Here is a 24,608-nt window from a genome sequence, read left to right on the forward strand (position 1 = left end):
ATTTATATGTCATTTCAGAACAAACAAAACTGTTGGCTGAGGGAGGGGATTTGACTGCAAAGGAACATGAGGGAATATTTTAGGGAGCTATGTTCTAGATCTTGCCTGTGCTAGGTTGGCCTTGTCAATATTCCACAACCTGTATACTCAAAATGGGTACATTTTACTTTAAGTAAATTGTGCCCTGATAAAGTTAAAAAAAAAGATGCCAAGCAATCCCTTCAGTGGACAGGAACTTTCACTAGGTAACAAGAATCGGGGTCTAATTTGGAAATTCTGATTTTAGACCCTCCTAGTCTCATTGGAGGTATTCTCACTTAAAAATGGAAAACATAAATCAATTTTCAAAAGCTTCTTTTTAAGGTGAAGTCAAAAGGTAAAGTCACATTCATTAGGACTTTTAATTTCTACCATCTTAATATGCATTTTGTATCTCCCCAGGGATTCTCTAGCTTGGTTCCCTGTACTAAGCAATTATCGCGAGATGGGGAATTGCATTTTTATCCCCGTTTCTGAAAAGGTAAGGTTGTTCTGTCTTCTGGAAATATGACCAGGGGTTAGATTTTCATCCACAGCAAATAAGTCCCTTGTTTATCAGTCCATGTCTTTTGCAGCCATAAGAAACTTGAGACTTATTTAGATAATTTCCATGGGGCAAAAACAAATTCATTATTTCTATTATCTAGTGGTGATCATTGAAAAATTATTTTGCCTAATCTAGATAATTGATTCACTGACCCACTTTGGTGTGGGGGTGTGTAGATGTGCTGTGTTCCCACATGGACTCTTGTTGAGATACTTACAGAGTGCCAGTGATGTGCCAGGCACAGGGCTCAGTACTTTATGAGCATAATCACATTTAATTTTACCCTCAGAAGAGGCCTCACTGGGAGCTCCTATTTTCTCCATGTTTTCCCTGTGGCTGAGGGTCAGATTGGGTAAGCAATGTGGTGATTAAGTTGTGAAATAGGATTCAAACCTGAGATCTTACCCGCCCCCAAACCTGTGATCTTTCTGCTACATCTCACTACAGGAAGTAAATTGTGACCCAACTATGGCCAAGGAAATAGTCCCCCTCTTGTCACATCTGAAATGCCATCTTGCCTGCGTTTGCCCGTGGCAGATTGCCTGCACGTTCCCATGGTTTACAAGCCACCGAGGACCATGCGAGGGCGCAGGCCACCGCCACACCACCAAGAACAGCGGCCAGCAGGACTTGTCTCTGAAGTTTCTGAGAGTCTGGGCTGATCTGTTTCCCTGATAATTTCGCAGAGTGTGTGCCTCCCGAACTCTTGGCCCACCTGGAAGATCCCACAATTTTCTTGTGAAAAGACTAACAAACCGTTCTCAGGGTTTCAGGAGCTTGTGTTACCCCCTCCTCTATCAAGCACATTTTACACTGGATTGAATTTCTCTCCTTATGGAGGAACTCAGCACTGTGCTCAAAAATACCACCAGAGTCATGAATATTAAGAACACATTTTTCTTTCATTTTTTTTCTTTCTTGTGTCCCAGCGTTGGTCTCAGGCAGCAAACCCAGGCAGGTGTGTAATTCTGCACGGATCACCCTGGTTCCGTGGGCTCCCCAGTGGGGCAGGGTGAGCTGAGCTGGGTGGTGCTTGTGTTGCTTAGGTAGAAGAAATGCTTTTGTGCATGTTTGGAGGCTGGGGGGAAGGTTCACGGCCAGGTCACTGCGCCAGCATTCCTTCCTTGCACGCCGCAGTGGTGGGCCCCCAGCAGGAGAAGCGCAGGCGGGCGGGCCGCAAGTCTTGGGAGGCTGAGCTGCAGCTGCTGTGTTTGGTTTCCCTTTGGTCCCGGGGATTTAGATAAAAGGGCTGCTTTTATTGATTGGGGAGATTGAGGGAGGGAGGAGGCTCTAAGAAGTCAGCCTTTGCCTTTTTGTTTTTTTAAGCAAACATTTATTGAGCATTTACTGTGTGCCAGGAACCGTGCTAAATGCTTTTCATGCATTATCAAGTTCAATCCTCATGACAGCCGTGCTGTTTTAGTCTCCATTTGACCCAGGAGGAGACCAAAGCTCAGAAAGGTTAAGTAATCTGCCCAAGGTCACACAGCTTGTAAAAGGTAAAGAGCCTGGAGCCCTCTGCAGCCTGAACTGCTGTGATGCCCCATGACTGCTCTTCTCTTTCTGCCTGCATGCTCCATCCACCTGTTCCTCTGCCCCCAGAATGGTCTCTGGAGAACTCAGCCCTGCTCTGCATCTTCAGTGGCTTCTCCTTTCCCACGGTGCACAGTTTACCTGTGATCTGAGCCCAGCATGTCCTTCCCCCAGGAGTCCCACTGAGCTGTGCTTTTTCCTCCCTCACATCTTGCCTTCTCCTGGGATACCTGTGCCCCAGACCTCCTGCCTGTCTCTCAAAGCAGAACCCAGAGGCCCCACTTCTAGGGAGCAGCCCCCAAAATCACATGTCAGCTACCAGCCCCTCCCCGGCCCTCAGCACGCTCAGCCTGGGTTGGATGGGGTTCCAGAGGGGAGGATTGGATCTTGGCTGTCTCCCCACCCCTGCTGCCCACGTAGGGGCTGGCATGCACACTGACTTGCATGGAAACACCTACCTTTGTGCCCCCTTTGTCCTTAGCACCCAGAGTTCCTCATGGTCATGTTCTGCCTGGTATCATGCCAGTGTCAGGACTATCCCAGACCTCTTCCTCAGTTGGCATGGGCCTCATCCCTAACGGAGGGCTGGCCTTAGTGGCCATTTCCTGCCTGATAATAAAGTCACAGGAAGAAATTGGCCCATTATTTGAGATGAAGGTGTTGCCTTCTGGCCCAGTGGGCAGGTGTCTTCCAAAGTGGGTAGGCTGGCTGCCTGAGGCAGTAGAAAAAAGGACCCAAGGGGCTGCAGTCCCAAAGGTGGAATGGGGCCAGGTCCTGGGCTGAGGGTCTAACTGCAGTAAGAGAAAAGAATGGTTATGGGGCAGCGAGCGGGGGCGGACATGGATCTGCTCAGGGGCACAGTGAGAGGGTGGGAAGGGCGTTGCTGGGGAGCACAGGTGTTACCTGGCCAACAGGAAACCAGAAGTGCGGGGATTATCCAACCCGAGATCACAGGGACAGACGTGCACTGGATGTCATTTGCTGAAATGAATTAGGATCCCAGCTGGCTGTTCAGGTTGCAAACGAATCTCAAAGTGGTATTATTGGGGGATCAGTGTTACTCACTCTAGTTAATGAGCTGATAATGCTTCCATGGAAACCCTTTTGCTAAGAGCTAAGGGGAAATCTGTGTTATTTCCTTGATGAAATCTTCCTAGGCCTCAGTTTCCTCATCTGTGTAATGAGGCCCATGTGCCACAGCCCTCTTGCGAGCAGACACTGCTCGGCGTTGCAGAGCCACACAGGTGGTGCCCAAGGTAGAGAGGCTTCCCTAGCCCTGTGCTGTGGGCAGTGTTGAGGGGCTGCCTGGCATGCACCATCTTGGATCAGCACTCCAAGGACAGTCAAATGTAACTTTCCTGCCTTGTTGCTATCAGACAGTTACATATCATTGATAAGTTACGTCAATTCTGAGTTTTAATAAAAGTTTCTGGGTGGGGCCTTCACTCTTGGGGAGTTGAGTAGGTGCAGGTTGGTTCATTTAATTTCTATCTACCCTGGGAGAGCAGGGTAGGGGTGGGTGGTTAGTATCTTGTTTGTAAAATGATGCTGATGTGGCTCAGACAGGGTAGGTGACTGTCCCAAGGTCACACAGGTGACTGGTGGAGGTACGTGGAAGTCAGGTGTGGCCCACTTGAGTGCTCCTGCGATGGACTGCCCTCTGCTGGCCTCACCTGTGCTGGGCATGGGCCGGGCTGTGACTGGTCTGTCCATCCATCCATCCATCCATCCATCCATCCATCCATCCGTCCATCCGTTCGTCCATCCGTCCATCCCCTCCTTCCTGCCTTCCCTGCCCACAAGCTGTCCCAGAGCACATGGATTACAGAATGTACCAATGGGGCTTCCCTGCAGCCAGCCCTGTGGGGACCCATGGATCGTGGCCAGGATGACCCTTTTATTCCTGACCTGACGGTCCTCATGTGTGACAGTATCCCTGCCCTCTCTTTGGACATGACACTCTGGAAGGCTTTCCGTGCAGGCAGCTAGGGACAACCTTGCCTTTGTTTACAGGTTAGTTCCCAATCATGGTGGTTTAGATAAAAACAAAAGAGAATGATGCCCTTTGGCCTCGATGCTGGCTGCCGGGTGTGTGTGGTTTGCAGAGCATTTCTACACCTATGGTGGTGTTGAGGACTGCTTTGCTGACGGACGTCGGAGGGTCATCTGGAACAATGGCCAGGGCCTGTGTCATGCTGACCACAACGGTGTGAACATCAAGGGGGCAGGATGTGAGGGTGGGTAAGGGTTGAGGCCTCAGTGTCAAACAGACCAGCGCCGACTCCAGACTCTACTATTTTCTTCTTGTGTGACCTTGAGCAGGTTGCTTAGGTGCAGTGCCTTTACCTGTGAAATAGGGGTGGTGATGATGATGATGACGATGGCGATGATGACAGGCACTCACAATGTGGAGCACGTAAGCCCGACCAGAGACCTGGGTCATGCAGGGAAAGCAGCCCCTACATGGTAGAAGTGGTTGTCAGGATTCTAGCGTCGCCCTGGTAGCAGTGGGTCCTCCCAGCTCTCTCCCTCCAGCACCCTGGGAGGCTGATGGTGCTGACCCCGCAGGACAGGTTCCTCCACTAGGCGGGCCCTGCATCTGCCCAGAGCCTCTTCTGCATGGGAGACACATGGAGATTGTGTTAAAGTCTCGGCGTCCATTGTTCAATCAATCAGGCTAATCTGCCTGCCCCTCGATAAGGGGAGGGATCGGGTTTCAGGGAGATTTTCCCTGGATTACTTCTAGTAGCCGCTCAGTCTAGACAGCCCTCTCAGTTACAGGGGTGCAGACAAAGGCAGGGAGCGGGAATGCCCGGCCACGAGGCGGCCCAGGGCCCTGCTGGATGCCTCCTCTCCCTCCCTCCTTCCCTCCCTCCCTCCCTCCACTGCCCTCCTCTCTCCTGGGGGGCCAGGGCAGGGAAGACACCAACCTACTGGCCTGGGGGCCCTGGTCAATCCAGGTGAAGGTGCCGAGCCCTGATGGTGTGCCCAGGCTGGACACTGAGGAGGGATCATAATATGTTCAGCTGATGTCTAGGGAGCACTTCACTCTGTGCCTGGCGTGGCGAAGAGACCCACGTGGGCTTTATCCTACTCAGTTCCTGTGTCGCGCTCATGAGGAAGCCACTTGCAATGTGTGCATTTAAAGATGGGAACAGTTAGGTGCAGGGAATGTGGGGTGGGGATTGACTGGTGAAAGGATTGTCCCAGTGCTGAGGGGCAGTCTGGGAGGTGTATGTTGGCCTCCACCATCTCTGGAATTGAGGTAGAGGCCAAAACATTTCTAATTTGTCACTCTTCAGCCCACTTCTCCTGCCACAAGAGGACCCCAAAGACTCTGAAGCCTTGGGCCGTGTGGCCTGCATGGCCTGCCTACACACCTCTGTTCTGGGTTCCTAGCCTGGCTTTGCTACTCCCTTGCCCTGTGATCTGGACAAGTCACTTCTGGACATCAGTGTGCCCATCTGTAAAATGGGCATGACATTTACCCTGTCTGGCAATAGGAGTCCTGTGCGAGTCACTAGAGAGAATGTGTGGGAAATAAGTAGTTTTGGAAACCATCAAGTGCTGTGCCAGTGCTAGTTACCATTTCCTAGTGTGCTGTGTGCCAGCACTGGCCAGGGCTGAATGAATGAATGAATGTGAATAACCTTCCTTCTAAAATAGGGTTGGTGCATCTCATCTGTTCCCCTTCTCCATATCCCCAACTTGTCCTAACCCTGGGGAAGATAGGGAGCAGCCCTGGAGGCCAGGTGCTCTCAGTGGTCTCACCCCAACGCCACAAGAGAGAGCTGCATATGTGGCCCGTCTCTCCAGGTTTTCTGGAAGATGAGTGGGGGATGCTCCCTGGCCCTTACTGGCATCTGAGGTCGTGCAGATGCGGCCCTTACCACTCAGCTATTGCAGTATCCAGGTGGGCTGGCAGCGCAGGACAGGCTTGAATGCAGGGACTGCCTTCTCAGGCTTTTGGAACAGCCTGGAGAGGGGCCTTGAGAAAACATCCTTTAGGGCTGGAAAGTGAACTTTGGTCATGCATATGTGTGCATGCGAGAGAGGACGAGGAGACCGAGGAGATAGACATGGCTTTTCATTTTCTGACTCATCTACCCTGGGTTTTAAACAGGATCTAGTATAATTCCACATTACTTTCTTGTTCTCTGCATCCTCCTCCATGCCCTCTGCAAAGTGAAACACCTGATTCAAGAGAATGAGGCATCGCTCATTTAATGGATTAGCTTTTCCCAGAGCAGCAAACCCAAAAACCGTAAGAGAACAAAAAATGATAATAGCAACAGTAAAACTGACAAGTTCCTGAGACCCTGAGGCATTGCTCCTCTGTACCCAGTGTCTTCTGTCTCCATGTCTTCTTTGTTTCAAGGGTGTCAAATCAGAAATTAACCTTGTACATGAACCTGGGGAGGGCAGAGGCTGCACAGAGATGGCCTCGGGTGGCTGAAATGGTCTGCACACCCCTTCTCTTGTATTATACACTTATCTAGCCTGTACACTGCTCTTTGGATCAGAGGGGGCTTAGCAAGGAATGGGCAGGAGGAGGGGGTCTCTTTATCAGTGAACACAGGAGCAGCATGAGAAGCTCATAGAATTTTAAGACCTGACTCCACCTGCTAGCTGTGTGTCTTAGGCAAGTCAGTTAACCTCTCTGAGTCTCTGCCTCCTCATCTCTGAAATGCGAGAGGGACAGGACTGAAGCTGTAAGGCCGTTGTGAAGATTTTTCTGAGATGGAAGGCCTGATAGGCTTTGTGCGGGTAGGCGAGCCTTTGGGAAGGACTGAACATGGGAGCTGTTGGCAGGGCTGTGAATCTGCAGGCAAAGCCTTTGCTGTGGGCTCTGTGGGTGTTTGACTTGCCTGTTTAATCAGCCTTGGGTACCTCGACTCATTTCCATTTTTATAAATGCATTAAAAATGCTACTGGGCTCAGAACAAACGCCAATTTAACCTAAGCATAGTTTACTCTTTGTAATGGTGAGTCTCCACCAAGCCAGGCATGGCTGCTTCCAGCAAGAGGAGCAGGATTATAATAAAATCAGTATGTGTTCATGGACATTAAGTGTGTTATTAGCATCTTGGAATTGGATGAAATCTAATCTGTTCCACATTCAGTGAGTGAACACGAATGATGTCAGTGAGAGAGAGGAGGAAACCATGCCCATGGGCGGAAACCAGTGACATTCATTGAAGAAGAGGAAATGCAAGCAGCTCTGCCACCTCCTTGCTGTAGAACCTCGAGTGAATCACTTGGTCCTCAGTTTCCTTAATCTGTCAAATGAGAGAATTCTTGGTTTATCTATTGACTGGGCTGATTTGAATACTTTGTGAAAGTATATACAGAAAAGATGTTTAAAAAGTATAAAATCATATACAATTGTATAGGGTCGTTATTGATGGAAGGACATGGTGGTGTATGGATAGTCATTGGCAACAGATGACTTGTATAATTCTGTAGTTAGATTTTAGGTGTCTGAAGTCAATGAGTAAGTTGAAAAATATGCCAGTCAAGGCAGCTGTTTACATTTCTAGGAACCCATATTCTGTGGTTTTTCCAATTATACATCTTTCTACTTAAATAGAACAGGATATTACAAAATTTAACCTGTTCTTGTTGTCCTTGCCATTAAAAACATTGTCAACAGTTGAGAGCTCTTAGGGGCCAAGCACTGACTATGTACTTTGACTATATTATTTAATCCTCATCACAAACCTAGGAGGCAGATCCTAGAATTGCCAGTACTATTTTATAGTGAGGAAACTGAGCCTCACAGAAGTGGGGCAACTTGCCCAGGGTCATACAGCTAATAAGAGCTGGGTAGGTGATTGAACCCTTGGAATCTGTTGCCCTCCAGTATTGCCAGTAAGTCAACAGCAAACATTTGACCTTTCCCCACTTCCTCCCTCTTTTCCTCCTCTTTTCTTTTGATAATTTAATCAAAAAGTCATTGGGTTCTGGTATGGTGGAGTGAGAAGCTTGAAAAATCCTCTCCCCTAAAAGCAATGATAAAACTGGAGAAAATCAGTAAAAACCACCTGAAAGGCTCTAGAAACTGAGCAAGATCATACATTTCATACAAATATAAAATGGCACAACCACTTTGAAAAACAGCTTGGCTGATTCTTAAAAAGTTAAACATAAATTTATTATCCAACCATTATACACTTTTAGGTATCTACCTGTATTGGTTTTCTATCATTTCTGTAACAAATTACCACAAACTTAGTGGTTTAAAGCAACGCAAATTTATTATCTTACACTTTTGGAGGTTAGAGTCCAACAGGATCTCACTGGGCTAAAATCAAGGTGTTGGCAGGGCTACGTTCCTTTCTCTAGGCTTTAGGGAGAATATTGTTCCCTCCCTTTTCCAGCTGTCAGAGCTTGCCCACAGTTCCTCAACTCATAACCTTTATCCTCAAAGCCAGCAACAGTGGATTGAGTCCTTCTCACATCGTTTCACTCTGACCTTCTCTTCTGGTTCTTCCACTTTTAAGGACTCCTGTGATTATACAAGGCCTACCCAGATAATCCAGGATAATCTTGCTTTCTTAAGGTCAGCTGATTAGCAACCTGGACATCTCTGGGAGCCCATTATTCTGCCTACAACACTGCTCAAGATAAATGAAAATACGTGCCTATACAAAGACTTGTACATGAATGTTCACAGTGGCATCATACACAGCCCCAAGCTTGCAATAATCCAAATCCAGTCTATCAATTGGTTAATGGCCAAAGTGTGATATACCCATGAAATGAAATATAATGTAGCAATGAGAATGAACTACTTATACATGTTACAAAACATTATGCTGACTGAAGTCAGTCATATACAAAGAAGGCATATAATTCCCTTTATATAAAATTTCTAGAAGAGGCAGATAAGGGTTGCCTGGGGATGGACACTGGGAAGTTTGTTGAGGATTATGGAAGTATCTAAAACCGAATTGTGGTGGAGGTTACACAACTCTCTAAATTCACTTAAAAATCTTTGAATCATGTACTAAAAAGTGAGTTAATTTTATGGTAATTTATAATTTGCTAAAATTATTTTTTAAAAGAAAAGCATTTATGCAAGCCAAACAGGAAATAGGGCCTGGCAGAGGTTGAATGCCATGTGAGGAAGGTAACTGAGTGGGTGGCAGCCTGATGGGTCCAAGAACTTGGTTACGTAGATGGGGATTGACCAGATAAGTAAATATACTGAGGGTAACAGACCAGTTCTCTCACTGTTGGAAAACAGAGTTACAGATATGGAAAGGGAAGTGTCAGAAATAAACCCAGTGTATTGGAGGTATTGATGTAAACTCATGTTTTCAATGTAGGTATAGAAATTAGCATAGATGTAAGTATATGATATACATACACACAGCCATGTGTTGTTTAACTTCAGAAATGTGTCATCAGGCAATTCCATCTCTGTGTGAACATCAGTGTGTACTCACACAAACCTAGATAGTACAGCCTACTACCCAGGCTATATGGTATGGCCTATAGCACTAGGAACAAACCTGTGTAGCATGTTACTGCACAGAATACTGCAGACAATTTTAACACAATGGTAAATATTTGTGTATCTAAACATAGAAAAAGTACAGTAAAAATATGGTATTTTTATATGTGGTATTATATATATATATATATGTGGTCTGTCATTGACTAAAATATCATTATGTGACACACACACAGACACCCACAAATACTTCTGAGCTCTTTCAACAGAACAGGCAGGCCTAGAAGCAATGACACTTATATAACAAACCAATGATGGTTTCTAATGTCATTCTAATGTCATTTTCTGCTAAGGACACCAGGACTTGGGAGAAGTGGTTGATTCCAGGGCTGGGACAGAAAAAGTACAAGATAGGCCAGGAGCACCGCATTATGCCAGAGAGTAAGGAAGTGCTCAAAGAAGGATGCAGACATGTCAAAAAGACATGGAAACAGCTTGAAGGGGCTCCCGTTGACCCAAACTGGGACATTTGAGCATCAAAATGTATGATACGGTGATGGAGTAAAACCCATTAAACAGCAGTCCATGAGCCCACACTTGGATAAATAAATGTGGATGAAGAGAAGCTCCCTTTCAGTGTAGAATGCCAGTTGATCGATGTGGAAGGAATGATAGGGTTAGAAAGGTCTCTATGTGGCAGTCATTGTAATAATCATTAATTCAGGCAAAATTAATCACAGTTGTTTCTAATTAAAAAGTTAAACATATTTGCATGGTATGATGTGCCAGGCCCTGTTGTGTGCTATATTTCAGAGCTTAGATATGTGGCACTGTCCCTGCCCTGAATGGTGGCGGGACACGTTTTCAAAGTTGCTTTTCATCTGTTTGGATGGTCCAGTGTGCCTTTGCTTCAGTTGGCAGCTGTTGTGTTCTGCTGATGTCGGTGTCCACCTGCAGCTGGTCCTGCTCACCTTCTCACCGCTGCTCCTGTCTGCACCCACTTGCTAGGGGCAGCATCACTGGCTCTCAGGGAGGTGTCCTGTGAGGAAGAGGAATGAGCTTTCAGTGCCTGGACGTTGTGACAGTTCTTTGGGCCATTCAAAGACCTTGTGGCCTATTTCTTGGCCCCTAAAACATCCTGAAGAGGTAAGATTGCCTGAGAGTTGCATTCCATGTTATCAACTTGTAACTACATTTGGTTTGGGGGGACTTTCAGTTTCTTTTCTTAGAGGAGCTTCTTCTGCATTAACTTCAGCAGGTTAATGTGAGAAATCACACCCTCTGGCCAACACAGGAGCCCAGGAGTTGACCAAGTGTGAATGGATGGGCCAAGGCTGTCCACAGAGTGAATTTTACATAAGTAGCCACTTGTGAAGTGATTCCAGGGGTGCCATCTAGCGAAACACTAGCCAGATGATTCTTCAATGAAAGTATGGAAACCCTTGGTTGTCACTGAGCTGAGTAATGGCCTCAGTCACACCTCCAGGCCAACAGCTTCTGCTCAGAGACAAATGCTGTTTCTTCACTTGCCAGTCCACACATTCCACAGCCTCTTCATTTGCATCTGGTATCCCATGTTGGCTGGGCCATTGTAAAACCTGCAGCTGTGTCTGTCCTTTCTTCTCGGGGCCCATGAGGAAGGTGGTTGTGGGAACAGATTCTCAAGACAACTGTTGTCTGTGGAGACCCCATTGCCACTGACACCTCTGGGCCTATGGGACATGACAGATGGCCCTGGGCTGTGGGAAGCTGTCCCAGGAAGTTGGGTCCACCACCCACAAATAGATGTTCATCTTTCTGGAGCTGGAGATTTGGTTCCTGGGCTCATTTTTATGTGCTGTTTCTGTCGGCCATTCTCCTTAGAACAACCTTGGCCAACTGGGGAATAAGAGAGAGATTATGCTGTGTCCGCGTTGAGAGGGTCATTCCAAGATGGGCGAGTGGCTAGCTGGGGACTTTTTGGATAGGGTTGGGCATGCCTTTTCTTGGCAGGGCTTGGTTTTGGTTTGGACTGTGCACTCTCTTAGGAAGGGTACTGGGGGTGTGTAGTGCCAGGAGAGGCCCCAGATGCCAGCTATCACATTGAAGGCAGTTTCTTCCAAGGCGCAGCTGTCATGAGTCAGGGAGGGTCTGTTTACACAACCCATGCATCAGGGTCTTAGAGGGCTCTCCTTGCCTTCTTAGACCCTGTCACATGGCTTTGAGGAGTACCTGTTCTCTGTGTGCCCACCTGGGCCAGGCCCAGAACATTCAGCCTCTGTGATAGGAAACACAGGCTGGGAGGTGGGTGCTGTGGCCTCAAGCCTCATGTCTGCCAAGAAAATGGGACAACAGATGCAGACATTTCCTCTCTCCTTTTTTGAACTCAGTGCCCTCGTCTGTCATTGAGGGGGCCAGATTAGAGGCCCTCCAAGGTTTCCTCCAGATAACATAACACCCATAAAGCCACCTGCCTGGCAAATCTCAGTAAAGGGTGTAGGTGTTTGTCCCCATGTGCAGCCCCGCAGGCACAGAACTCATGCAGGCACGAGATGTGTTTCATCCTTCCTGGCAACCATTCAGGTCTTCTCTTTGTCTTCAGAGCTGTACGGTTTCACTACAATATATCTAAGTGTGATTTTTTTTTTGATATTTATTTATTTTTATTTTTATTTTACTTTTCCTACTTGGAATTCGTTGGCTTCTAAAACCCAAGGGTTAACAACTTTTACCAATTCTGGAAAAGTATCTACCATCATCTCTTTAATTCTTCATCCTCGTCCTATTATCTCTGGGAAATCTGATGAGATATATAATAAACTTTTTCAGTCTATCTTATAGTAAATGTTTGAGAGGAATACAACCAAATACAACAAAAACAAGTACTTTTTGCCCACAGGTTCGTGAGTTGGCCGGGGAGGTTCTGCTCTATCCAGAGCCACGTGGTTCAGGTCTGATCCACCTGGCTCTCCTTCCAGGACCCAGGCTGCAGGGGCACAGTTACCTGGGTGAATTCTCAGGCCTTATAGGGCCAAGATGAACCACAGAAGTACATTTAACTTCTGCACATATGGCCACTCACATTCCATTGGCTGAAGGAAGTCACATGGCAAAACTCCAAATAAGGGGGTGAGAGGTTCACTTCAGCCATGGAGTTGGTTGGGGAAGATGATTATTTGCTGAGCAATAATACAATCTACCTCAGCCTGTCCATCTTTATCACAAATATTCACTTCACTCCCTTGAGCAAAATGCACTTACTTCCTCCCCAGAATTGTTCAAAAATTTCCAATCCAATCACAGCATCAGGTTGGAAGTCTTGTCTCCATTAGTTCCTATTCACCCAGAGGCCCATGAACTAAAGAGACAAGTATTTGCCCCCAATCCACCCGCCAAAAAACCACAGTATACAATTGAAGAGCTGGGACAAAGTAACCACAACTATCCCATTTGAAAGGGGGACAAGCAGGAAGCACAGAACAGGGGTTCACAGCAGATTCTTCCTTTGGAGAAAATACTGTGAGGTCCTCCTACCCCGGGGTTAGACAATATTCCTGGATTAGGTCCTGCTTCTGCTCTCTGGGAACAGCTCCCAGATCCATTGGCTCCTGGTTTCACCCTCTGGGAGTTCCTTCCTTTCCACCATTTTCATTGTCAACTTCCAGAAAAAAAAGCATTAAAAATATGCCCTCCGTACAGTGGCTGAGTACTTTTCTCAGCCTACCTTCTGCCAATAGAAAGTGGGAGTCCACGGCTTTTTTGTTTGTATGAGTCAGTCATTATTGGTTAAATTTTATCAGGTGCTACAAGAAATGAACTCAGTGAAGAACTGACCAGTTTGCAAACAGAATTGACAGTCCTGAAGTTCTCAGACTTTTGCAGTTGGAGAATGGAACTGTTTCCTCACCAAATTCAGGATGCAGCCATTAAGATATAGCCATAGGTCAAAGACGAAGTTAAAGCACAGCCATCAAGACACTGTCTCAGAACAAAAATCAGATTGCAGATATGGCCATCACACAACTTTGGTAAAACCTTAAAACTTCTGATTAGATTAAGGTCATTATACCTGGTAGATTGATTTAACAGGACAAAATGGCTCCTATGGAAGCCTAAAGAGCCCAAAATACCGAGAATTAAGTTAAGCATATGTGAGAGACTGTGTGAGTGCATGTATGATGGATGCCCCCAAATAATTGTGGGTCTGGCTTTTGGTATACTGAGTTGGGCCTTTGCAAATCGTGGAGGTGACGCAGTCACGGCTGCTGTGCTCATGCAACTCTGACCTCAGCTGCAGCTTTTAGCACTGTGGAGTTCCACACCTGTCCTTTTTTCTTTTCTTTTTCAGCTGAGTCTTACATGTGAAGTTATGTTTATTATGTCTTATCCAGCATTTCTGGCTGTTATGGTGGGAGAGTGGTCTGCCACATTGCCAGGAGCAGGTCTCCGTTGCACAGCACCCCGACCTCACTCTTCCCTGGCACACAGTATGCACTGTTTCTCAAGAAGCCTCCAGGACACAGCCCTGGACTCAGCCCAGGGACCATCCAGAGGAAGAAAAGACCCAACTTCTCTTTATGGAGGCTATTGTTAGAGAGGACAATTACATCTTACATGCAAGAGGGAAGCTCAGATGAAAGAACCTAGTAATTCATGCATTATAAATGCATCTACTGTGTGCAATACCCTATGTTAGTGTCTTGCCTATTCATATAATTGTATTCAAACAGTGTTTTGAAGTGAGTTTACAAATGAGGAAACTGAGTCTCAAAAATGGCAAGTGCTGTAGAAAAAGCCACAAGTTTAGTAGGTGGCTGAGCTGAGAAGCCAGATTTGCCTGGCTCTGAGGTCCACCCCCTCTTCACTGCCCTGTGCTTCTTTAGAAAACAAGGCATGGCAGGGCATAACGGGCTGGGCCAGGCTATGTGGGTGGCAGCGTAGACAGAACGACCCTTGGACAGGCAGACAACCCTGCACAGCCACGACTCTGAGTGTGGCATGTGCAAGCTGACTGCGGATGTCAGCTTGGGGGCCTTGACGGAATTTCTCCTCTTCCCTTATCATGACAGTAGTAGACCCTCAAATGACACAGAAGAGTAAATCTTTTAAAATGAGGGTGTGGGATGCAGTACACATGGGCAAAGGGCTGTGTGGTGCAGTTAGGACTGGAGGGGTGTCGAGGCATTGTGGTTTTTAAGGTCAGGATCTGGAGCCACTAGTGACTGGCATGTGGATGCAAAAGATTGAGGGACAGGTGTGTGTGGGTGTGGGTGTGGGTGTTGGTGGCTATTTTGTTGAGTGACTCCCAAATGCTCACCAGCAAGATCTTATGGGGCCCTGGGCTCCTCAGCTTTTGTTTTAAATCACAATTCATTCCCAAGGATCCCAGTGGGTTTATCACATAGTTTGGACTTAAATCTTCTCCCACATCAGCAGGTCTGCTTATACCTTTTCCATGGAGAACGCCCCATTTCCATCTGTTTCCCCAAGCACTACCCTCTGCCCCTATGCAGCCTGTTCCACTGCTTGGTCACTTCTGTTGATACTAGGATGTCCCCATCACTGGAGGAAAGGTTCCAGCAATGTTAGTGGCAGAGGAGGAAAGGAAGCTGATCAGAGCAGCCTGACAACTGGTTTTACTTCCAGCCTCGGGGACTAGAGGGGCCCTTATCCTGTGTCAGCCTCACTTTCCTGGGCTGGCAGGGGCCGGGTGCTCTGCTCAGGCCCTGGAATGGTCTGGTGGCCCAGCTACTGGATGCAGTGTGCTGAGTTAGGTTCAGAAAGACTCTGAGTGCAGCAGACTTGAAGCTGGGACCTCTGGATGGAATTCTGTTTCGATGGGGAAGTGCCAGGGCAGGGAGAGGAGTGTAGTGATTAAGAAAGTGGACCTTGGCTGGGTGCAGTGGCTCACACCTGTAATCCCAGCACCTTGGGAGGCTGAGGAGGGCAGATTGCCTGAGGTCAGGAGTTCAAGACCAGCCTGGCCAACATGGTGAAACCCCATCTCTACTAAAATTAGCAAAAAACTTAGCCGGGCATAGTGGCAGGTGCCTGTAATCCCAGCTATTCAGGAGGCTGAGACAGGAGAATCGTTTGAGCCTGGGAGGCAGAGGTTGCAGTGAGCCAAGATCGCAGCATTGCACTGCAGCCTGGGCAACAAGAGTGAAACTCCGTCTCAAAAAAAAAAAAAAAAAAAAAAAGTGGGCTTCAGAGTCACACAGACCTGGATTCAAGCCCTGATTCTGTCGCTTGCCTATATGAACTTGGGCAGGTCCCTTAAATGCTCAAAGCCTCAGCTTCCCTGCCTGTGAGAATGAGGGTCATGGTTCCTCCCTTGTTGTGGTAGGGCCTGTAGCTCAGTGCTTGACACATGATAAGCAATTAACAAATGCTACCTGTCATCGCTGGGTTGTGAAAGGCCTCCTAGAATCCATGGTGCTGGGTTCTGTTGGCTCTGGTCTGAGTGATGGAGGGAAGCTCAGATGAAAGAACTAGTAATTCAGACTGAGTTACAGTCTGGCCAGGTGATGGCCCTCCAGCTTTGGGAGCAGGGGGCTTGAAGGGAGTGGGCCTTGTCCTACAACTTCTTCATATCCCTGGCAAGTGAGTCCCCTGCTCCCCACTCAGCTGGGGGTGGTCTGCCCTGGCCTATCCATGTCCAAGTCCTCCTGGGAGGCTGTGGAGGCTTTGCTTATGTGCCTGTGCCTAAATGTGAGTTGGGTTGCAAGGGCCTTTCCTAAATGAAGGCTGTGGAGGAGGCTGATGCTGGGGACAGAAATCTAAAGAGAAGGCAGGCACTCTAGGGCCCCAGAGGGGCTTAGGAGAAAGCCTCCATGCCTGATGTGTTTAAAAGGAAAGACGTTCATCCTCTGGGCTGCACTATGCCTGAGATTCTGGTCGTGTTGGGTCTTGTGGGCTCAGCCAGGGAGGAGTGCGGGTGATCCATCGTTGATGCTCCATGTGGCTAATGAAGGCACCTGAGGCCCTAAGGAGGTCCCTGACAAGAAGCCTCGGAATGTCCACACCAACTCCATCCCATGCAACTTTTATAGATTGATGCTTGACCTGCCAGCTGGGAATAACTACCCTAGTCTGGGCATATGAAGAGCAGCAGCAAGACTGTCGGAGGAACCCCCAGGGCAGGTGTGATGGGGCATCCATCCCCTTCAGTGCCTGCAGTGGGGCAGATGCAGGGGCCTGGAATTGAGGGGCAGAGGGAAGCCCAATGTACGGTCTCCTCACCATGCCCACTTTCTGGAAGGCATTGTCAGGTTTCTTGGCTATCCACACCACGGTTCATCTGGGACACGGCACCTCAAAATGCAAACGAAAAATGTTTTGAGTATAATAGCAAATATGCAACGAGGATGCACTGTGTGCCAAAATCTCAGGATTTAAAAATAAAACAAGAAGTGCCACCACTCACCATCCTGAGGGCTGACTGTCCATCCCCTGCTCTATTTTGCCATCTTCCCTCTCCTTGCGTTTTCATGGTAGGCCTGTGAGAGGAGACCAGGAACACCCCCACTTCCCAGCTGAGGAAACTGCATCTGGAGAGCCCAGGCCCACTGCCCGCGGTGGCACAGCCAAACAGCGGCGGAAGCAGGAGTGGACTTCACAGCCAGCACTGCTGTGTCCCCTCACTGCCCTGGGGAGAGCCCAGAGCCTGCCCCACTGGACCACCTGTGGCTCTGCTGCACTCATATTTCACCCCCACCAGGAATTTGCAGTGTCGAGAACTAACTCAAAAAGCAGGAGACTGGAGCCTGTGTTTGAACTTTGTCAGGTGGGTGCTATGAAAGGTTGGAGTGATGCATGGCTGCCTGCTGTGGGAAGACACAGGTTAAGAGGTAGAGGGCCTGGGCCCTAACGCCTGCAAGGGAGAAGGGCCCACCTGGCCTTGGGAGTAGTCCAGCCACGGGAGAGGGGCTCTGTACTCCCTTGGCCAGCAGGTGCCCTCACAGTCCCAGTCATCCTGAGGGCACGGGATGCTCCTTCCAAGGGTGGGCAATGCTGGGAGAATGGGGAAAGCAGAGCCTCATCTACTGGATTTTCTTCTCTCTAAGAACAGAGTGCATAGATCCCATTACCTTTCCTGATGACGACACTTCATCCATCTTTCTGGTGGTGTGAGGCACACTTATGCCCCAAGGATCTATGAGGATATCATCATCCCAAAGATGTCCATATCCTAATCCTCAGAATCTGTGCCTGTGATCCCTTCCATGGCAAAGGAACTTTGCAGATGTGATTAAGTGAAGGACCTTGAAGTGGGAGAGTATCCTGGACTTTCCAGCTGGGCCCAATGTCCTCCCCTTGATGGGGTGTCAGAGTCAAAGAAGGAGACATGATGACAGTGGAGTGAGAGAGGGAGATGTCTGAAGATGCTCCACAGCTGGCCTTGAAGATGGGGAAAGGGGCCATGAGCCAAAGAATGTGAGCTGCCTCCAGAAGCTGAAAGAGGTGAGGAAACAGATTCTCCCAGAGCCTCCAGGAGAGCACGGCACTGCTGATGCCTTGATGTTTAGTAGAGTGGGGCCCATCGTGGACTTCTGAGCTCCAGAGTGGTGAGATGTTTTGTGTTGTTTTAAGCCATGAATTTTGTGGCAATTTGTCACAGCAGCAGCAGGAAACTAGTACAGTCATGAAGACCCAAGGATAGGCTGGAGGAGAAAACCAGCAGAGCCCAGTCCTTGACAAGCACCAGAGCTGCCTCCGTCCAGGCCCCACTGCTGTACCCAGGCCACTGTTCCTAAGCACATTTTCTGTGGAGGCCTGGTTCCCCTCTTGCTGCCAGCTGGCTGCCCAAGAACCTGCAGCACCTCAGCGTCTGTCTCCTTTGGAATTACACCTGACAGTGCATGGAGCAGACAGAGGGATACAACTCATGGGGACAATGTCTGCGCCACCGCCATGGGAAGGTGCCCCTTCTTTCCTATGGAATCATGATTGTGAGCATTGTGACAGTGATTTCTCTCCATTTGGCTGCATTTCTCAATAATTTCTGGCCCCATGGCTGTGCTCTGGAGAGCAGGAGCTCCCAGAAGGCTGACTGCCAGCCAGAAAATGGCTTCTGAGTGACATCAGGGAACAGGAAGGAGAATTCACTCTACTTTTGTCCCTGTATAGAAAGCCAAAACAGTGGTGGGATGTGTGAGCTTTTTTCTGAAATACATTTTGGCTTTGGTGTACTCAGAGAGCGAGCACTAAACCAACACCTTCATCCACAGCTTTAAGAAGACAGCGTGTGATCGGCAATTGACTTTGTTGAGAGGAACTGTTAGGCTGTGGTGATGGACACAGGGGCGGGGTGGCCAAGGACAATCAACTTTGGTGTTCTGCTTTGTTAAGGGCTCAGGAATCTTCCATGAACAGACCAGCCTTTGCACACAGTGGGCCTCCTCCCAGAACCTGATGGATCGACACATCCCCAGACCTTTGAACAACTTAGAAAAATAAATCAACTCTTCATCCAGAGGAATTTAGCCTAGACAACTGCCATGGGATTCGGGCATTCAAGGCTGTTATAAAAGAGGGTGAGGCACAGACAGAAAGCCAAACAAGACAGTGACACCTGTCTCCTGGCACTGGCAAGTGTCGGTGATGGGCTGTTGAGCAAGTCCCTTTGCACCCTGGGCCTCAGTTTCCCTACCTGTTCTGCAGCTGTTCTCCATGGGTCCATCTATTTCTGACTTGTACAATTGGTTAATTCCAGGCTGGAACATCATCCCAGCTTATACATGAACACTGTTTATACATGAACACTGCTTATACATGAACACTGCTTATACATGAACACTGTTTTATACATGAACACTGTATACATGAGATTTTCTTATACATGAACACTGTTTGTACATGAACACTGCTTGTACATGAACACTGCTTGTACATGAACACTGTTTATACATGAACACTGCTTGTACATGAACACTGTTTATACATGAACACTGCTTGTACATGAACACTGTACATGAACACTGTTTATACATGAACACTGTTTATACATGAACACTGAGGACTTCTTGATGCATTCAGAGGTAAGAAGAAGCTCTTTCATGAAGAGTCCCAAAAAATTCCACAAAAAGGCTCAGCAGATAGTCCTTAAAATTTGCAAAGAGATCTCAGTTTCCCAGAGAATTCCGGACCAGGATGTGGCAGAGCGATGTCAGCTCTGTGCGGAGTCACTGGGCAGCCTTGACATCTGCCTGCAATGCTTCCCTCTCCACCCCTCCCTGGGTGCATGGCCAGTCAGAGACCTGGAGGCCTGGCCTCTCAGGAGCCATGTCCAGTTGATCTGCATCAGATAAAAAATTGGCCCCATGCACTAGACTCCTCTAAGCACCCAAAACATTGTAATACTACTCCTACCATCCCCACTATTGCCAGCCCCAAACAACCAACACTGAACTGTGACGCTGAAATGAAAATAATCACTTTGTAGATTTGATGCTTGTAAGTTTATTGACACTGAACTTTTCTCACTTATTGAGGGGCCTGCATTGCTTTTCAAGCCTGGAGTGTTTTGCATGACAGCACTTAAGGTTGTGGGCTTTAGAGTCTGAGAGGACTGGGATCCAAGCTCAGTTGTGTCTCTTTCTCCCTGTATGACCTACAGTAAGTCACTTAACCTTCTAAACCTCAACTCCTTCATTCTCAAGAAAGGGATAATGGCATTTCCTATTTCTTAATCACAGGTTTGTTAGAGTTCCACATGACCATTCACTGAGTACTTACTATATGCTGGGCACATATACCATGCAATTTAATCTGTGCAACAGTCTCACGGTGGTTGTGTGTATGTGTGTGTGGGGTAATTATTGTTCCTATTGTATAGATATGTTATAGATTCAGAGAAGCTATGTGACATCCAAGGTCATAGTAGCAAGTGACAGAGCTGGGACTCAAAACCCAGGAACTGACTCTAATGTCTCCTTTCTGAACCACTGAGCCAATACCCATCAAGTGCCCAATCGGTGGAGGCTGCTGTTAGCATCACTCATTTGTGCCTGGCACACAGGAGGTGCTCAGTACCAATGACTGAATGGAAAGCTGTGTGCAGATGTCTGCAAACCCAACCCTGGAGGGTGTGTTGGGCTCAGTCATAAAATCCTGGTTCCCTTGACCTTGACAGGGTGGCAAGTGGGCAGAGGATGTCCTTAGGGACTGTTCCAGGACAAGGCTTGGCAGGAGAATGCCCTCTGGGGTACCCTGAGCAGTCTCTTTATCTCCCTCCTGGGCAGGCAGGCACCTTTGGAGTCTGAGTCTGGACCCTGGATCCTAGAGGCGGGCACAGGGTTGCTTAGCTTTGAGGGGTAAGTTCAAAGCGAATAGGAAGCTCTCTTAAAAATGAAGGGCAGCATGAATGTCGGGGCCAAAGGAGGATGGTTGAGAATTCCTAGTAAAACTTTACAGCTTCCGTGTTTCCCCTCCTCTAAATCTTCACCTGAGAATCATGCGTCTGGGGGGCCGTCTCGGCTGAATGAGGGCAGGAGCCACCCATTAGCCCAGCTGAAGGGGGGACTTTCTGGCTTCATTATGCCAGCCCATGGCCCTGGTGGACAGACGGCCTATGAATTGGGGTCCATGGTCCAGGCCCATGGCCGAGGGGAAGCAGCCACAGGTGCCCACCAGAGCTGGATGGCACTGACAGTGTCTTCCAGCCCTGCTGGACCGCAAGTGGGCAGCGGAAGCTCAGCTGCTATCCCTTTTATGCGTATTGACTTAGTGGAGTGCAAACATGTTAAAAGTTCACTTTCTCCTTTATAGGAGTCTATAAAAAGTCTCTTAAACTGGAGCCCTAGGGCTTCAGTGAGACAAACGTAGGATCAGGCTTTGTGGGGGTGCAGTGCTTCCCTCAGCCTTCAGCACAGAGGTGTGAGCCTATTTAAGATACAGCCGCGGCAGGCTCATGCCAGTGGGCAGAGGGGTCTGGATGTGAGGGCTGCTCTGAGGCCGCCAGGCTATTTCTGGTGAGTCCCTGCTGGAGGCTGGCTGGCCCGTGTGGCCTTCTGGGGTATGAGGGTGAGAGAGTTCCTGTGCCTGGGAATATTGGGCCGGGCCTGCTGAGCTGCCTGGCGTTTGGGGTTTCTAAACATGCAGGTGTCTGTGGGAGAAATGTCCTGTGTGCAGTACTCAGGCCAGGTGAGCTCACCCATCATCCTCCCTGGTGACTTGGGTCCTAGGGTGACCTGCAGGGCTGAGGGAGGATGGCAGGCCTGGGGCAGAGAGGAGGGCACCTGGAGCTGTCCCTCTGGTGAACTTGTTTGGCTTTGGGAGCTATAGAGCCCACAGTGTGCACGCCTGTGGGACACATCCTGGAGAAGGTGGCTGAGGGAGAGGTGACGAGCCTCATGGACAAGCCCCAGGAGGGAGTCATGGGCTTTGGAAACGGCATTTGCTCACTAGGCCTCAGTTTCCACATCTGTCAAGTTGGAGGGTGGTCCCTACTCTGCATGCGAGTCTCTCGGGGTTGCCATGAGGATATAGTTAGAGGAGTTTGGGGATGGCAAGACAGGCGTTTTGCGGCCAGAGCAATGAGCTCTGTAGAAGGCTGATCAGGTGACCCCAGCAGGTATTGAGACCACAGCCTAATATTCATTAATTCGCCCACTAGCTAACAGGCAGCCTAGTGGATGCAGGTGCAGGGCTCGCTCCAAGGGCCTGGCCATGGCCACCCTGTCCTGCTTTCCATGCCTTCGTGTGTGCCACACCATGGCTTTGAGCAGGAGCACGTGGGCTGTCACTGCTCACAGGCACGTGCATATGCATCAGGGCATCCACCTGGCATCTGCGTCCCTCTCAGCTCTGCTGACCTGAGCCGTGCAGGGGCTGTGTCACTGAACGGGTTTTGCAAGTACAGCTGTGGCCTCAGTCCATCAGCTCTCACTCCCCAGGATACCTGGTACCTGGCCTCAGGTGGCTGAAGCCAGGCAGTGAGCAGGTGCCTCTGGAAACTGGGGATGGTTGGTGGGACCAGACTAGCCCCATTGGCCCCTTGCAGGCCTGGCTAGGGCATGAAATTCCACACCAGCACCCAAGTGACCTTCAGCCCAGGTTCAAACAAGTCTGAGCTTTCCTGAGAGGAGGAGGTGTTCAAAGCTAAATGAAAGCCAGGAAGGGAAACACAAATGCCTTTATAAAGGACAGTCATCCCTCTGGGTGCACATCTATTCAAAACACAGGAAGAGGTTAGGCAGATTCTGTGCCTGAGGGGCAGGCTGGCTTTGAAGTCAGAGCTGGTTTTGCGCGACACCACCTTGCTGGAGTTCCTTAGCTTGTCTGAGTCCGTAAGATAGAGATGCGTCACTAATGATAAAGTCTTTTGGAGGGAGTTGAATGTGATGTGAATGTCGGGCACCCAGCACTCTGCTGGGACATAGAAATGTTCAGTCCATGGGTGTTATGGTTTCTAGCATCACAATATCACTGTCATCATTTTTACTAGCATAGAACCATTTGCTTGGGGGAAATGCCTTGGCTATGGCTTTTGCTACATACACTGAATCAAATGATATGGAAAACATGGGGTGTCGCCCTGAAGGGCTCCATGGCTCAGTGTTCTAGAACAGAGCCAACCAGTGCAATTCCCTGCAATGCTGGAGATGTCCTATAATCATTGCTGTCCAACATGGTAGCCACTAACCACATGTGGCTGCCAAGCATTTGAAATGTAGTTAGTGTGAATGAGGAACTGGATTTTTAATTGTATTTAACTTTAGTTTAAATGTAAATATACGTGACTAGTGTCTACCGTATTGGACAGTGCAGTTCTAGAATGTTCCTTCCAAGTGAACGTTGCCCAGTTCCTCTCTGAGCTGTGACAGTGCTGCATGGAGGGGCTGGCCAGTGCCTCCAGCACCCTCGGCCACATGCAGTAAAGATGGGCTCTGATGGTGTGTGGTAATGATCGCCACCTGGGCATGAGCTGGCTGCCCTGGAGCACAGACCGCAGCCAGAGCCTGATTTTCAGATGTGGCAGTTACACAGCTTCCACCCTCCATGGGAATCAAAGTAAGAGACGCAGTTCCCATCCACTAAGTATTTCCGACCTGCTGTGTGGCCAACTCAGTTTTACAGAAGAAAACATGCCCTAAAGAGGGGCGGTGACTTGTCCCAAGCACACACAATGGTGGCCTACCTCTTTATGCCCCTAACCAGCTCCTTATATCAGAGTAAAGGACCAGCCTGGTTTCCTACTGAAGGAGAGTCAAGCGCAGAGGCTCAAGGTCACTGGTGCAGGTGCCCAGTGCTTCCCTCACCTGGCTCCCTCCTGCCCCCACTCACCTCACCCAGGCCACCTCTACGGGGCTCCCTGGATGGTGAGAGGCCTCCCTGTATCATGATCTGTTCCTGTCAATGCCCTTGACAGTGGGGTGGCCTGGGCTGTGAGTAACTTCCCATGTTATAGCTGCTGGGATGGAGGCTCAGAGGGATGGAGCAACCTGCCCGAGATCCCACAGGGAGTTGGTCAATCTGCCTGCAGGGAGGCAAGGACGTCTGGGGCCTTTCTGTTGCCAAGCCCAGTTCTCCCGCCAGGCAAGTCCTCCCTGCCTTGTTGGACTTCCTGTGGCACTCACTGGGTGGACGGCCACACCCAGGACACATCCCCAAAAACTGGCTTCAAGCTGTACGGTCCACAGAGGCTGGCCAGGGCCCGGAGTGGGGTGGTCCTGCTCAGAGGGCGGGTGGGTTGGCGGGGGGCGGGGGGGGTGGGGCTGACAAGCCTTAATGGACACATTGTCCCCTTGCTGTGAGAGCGCCGTCCCGCCACTTCCTCACACGCGTCGTGCTGGATGAGCTCATGTCTGAGGCTGTGGGCGGCACGGGGCAGCCGAGCCGGGCTGCAGGGAGGCCCGTCCCGGAGAAGCCCGCGCGGGCTGGGGCCGGCGGAGCCGTGAGGCGGAACCTTGTAATGAGCGACGCCGGCTGGATTTATGGGGCTGCGCACGTGCGCCTGGCCTTCCTGCGAGGGCCTCCGCATGGGAACAAAAACAAGTCCTGGCCCGAGAATGGCGCGACTGAGTCTTAACAAGGGCGCACTAATTACTG

The sequence above is a fragment of the Papio anubis genome, chromosome 5 (genome assembly GCF_008728515.1).
Source record: "Papio anubis isolate 15944 chromosome 5, Panubis1.0, whole genome shotgun sequence".
Taxonomy (NCBI): Eukaryota; Metazoa; Chordata; class Mammalia; order Primates; family Cercopithecidae; genus Papio; species Papio anubis.